The 1,910-nt window shown below is 45.5% G+C and overlaps 1 protein-coding gene across 1 annotated transcript in view; it reads right to left on the minus strand.

Moving 5' to 3' along the window:
* Positions 1-58, minus strand: part of sema6bb (sema domain, transmembrane domain (TM), and cytoplasmic domain, (semaphorin) 6Bb) — a 131,126-nt gene extending 131,068 nt beyond the window's left edge. Inside the window, exon 1 of the mRNA XM_048252907.1 lies at positions 1-58. This exon is cut by the window's left edge and continues 782 nt beyond it. The gene's annotated coding sequence lies outside the window, so the exon portion shown is untranslated.
* Between the last annotated feature and the right edge of the window lie 1,852 nt (positions 59-1,910).

A 1,910-nucleotide genomic window follows, 5' to 3' on the forward strand; every position in this document is an offset into this window, starting at 1 on the left:
CTGAAGCGCCTTGCTAAAGGTAGGAGGATCACTGTTTCAGTTTAGCGCTGGACCAGCGGTGCAATAGGCTACATCCCCAGCTGCACTGGGCTCCCTGTCACCCAGAGCGATCCAAAAAATAGGAGTCAATCCCAAAACCTGAAGCAGAATCAAGCGACGACTGGACCGGGATTAATTCGTCATTAATAGCTTTTATTAATTGAATTAATTACTTAATTAATTATTTAAATAAGACATGTATTGATAATAAATGATTAACTTTAAAGCGTGTTAGACGTTAATCTTCTATTTTCTTGAAAGTTCAAATTATATTTTGACCACAATGTTAATTACTGTGAACATTTCATTGTAAAAATTAATTCCAACTGTTTGAGGTGTCTTTCAAGAGAAAAGAAGAGTTGTGAACTCAGCTTAAACCAAGCATCTCCAAATGTAACATGTGTGTGGTGCAAATGGCCAGAGGTCAAATTTCAAATAGCCACTGCCTCCCTTGTGCAAAGGCGGTCATACAGAAAGTTTCATATGGCACACATTCACACTCTCTGCCTGACCTTGTTAAAGGGCATATTTGCTGTCCCAGTGGCTCACCACTCAGAGATAAACACGACTTGACGTCTCTCGGGTCAACATACCCAGACCTCTCCCTTTCAGGTCATCTGATGCTTTCTTACACACTGAGTACACAACTCATTTCACCAGACGGACAGACAAACAAGCACATAGTAACAATGGAACCGCGGCGCTCAGAGCACTTTGTGCTTCGCCGGTGCTGTGTTGAAGGGAGGGGGAGATAATACAACAGACGACTGCGCCCAGGCCAGGGGACAATGCTCAGTGTAGCCTATGGTGAGTAGCAGCATCGAAGCCATTGAAGCTGCACGGGGCCCGGGGCGAGCACCTGAGAGAGCGCTGGTCATGTTAATTACAACCCAAAGCTCTCTGCTCCCCGGGCCGGAGAGCACGGCCTGTCACAGACCTAATCCCAGACTATCCAGTTAATCCCATTCTACCCATCCACATCCCTTCCTAGGCTCATTCCCATACACAGTCACACTCACACACACACACTCTCTCTCTCTCTCACACACACACACACACACACACACACACACACACACACACACTCACTCACTCACTCACTCACTCACTCACTCACTCACTCACTCACTCACTCACTCACACTCTCTCTCACACACACACACACACACTCACTCACTCACTCACACTCTCTCTCACACACACACATACACACACACACACAGAGAGAGAGAGAGAGAGACACCTCCAGAAATATACTTCCATTTTTGTGAACAGCCGCAGCTTGTGCCTAATAAGCCGTCGTGTAAAAAAAAACAACCAGTGGATTGTGGGAATGTTTGTGGGAAGCTGTCTCCTGCCGATGACAAAGCGGCGATGCATTGAGTCAAAAATAAAGGTTCCGAAAAGCACATGAATCCAATTTTTCACCAAATTAACTCACAAAGTGATTAGGTATAATTGACTTCCCTTAAAGAAGAAGACTGAGTGGCAGCCGCCACCCCCTTCTCTGGGACAGGCAGGAAACAAGACTCTTGTGTACAGGATTAAAATTGGAGCAAGGAAACTCTGAGCCATATTCAGTATGAAAAAATCTCCCTTTGATCTGAAGTGGAGTGGTGGCAAGGAGAGATGGAGGATGACACTGATGTGATGGTGTTGTGTGAGTATCTGTGTGTGTGTGTGTGTGTGTGTGTGTGTGTGTGTGTGTGTGTGTGTTGGCAGTCTCTGTGTGTGTCTATGAGTCTGCTCCTACAAGTGTGTGTCTATACCAGTGTGTGTGTGTGTGTGTGTGTGTGTGTGTGTGTGTGTGTGTGTGTGTGTGTGTGTGTGTGTGTGTGTGGAGAACTTGTAACTGACATTAAATAAATAAA

The sequence above is a fragment of the Alosa alosa genome, chromosome 9, assembly GCF_017589495.1.
Source record: "Alosa alosa isolate M-15738 ecotype Scorff River chromosome 9, AALO_Geno_1.1, whole genome shotgun sequence".
In the NCBI taxonomy this organism is placed as follows: domain Eukaryota; kingdom Metazoa; phylum Chordata; class Actinopteri; order Clupeiformes; family Clupeidae; genus Alosa; species Alosa alosa.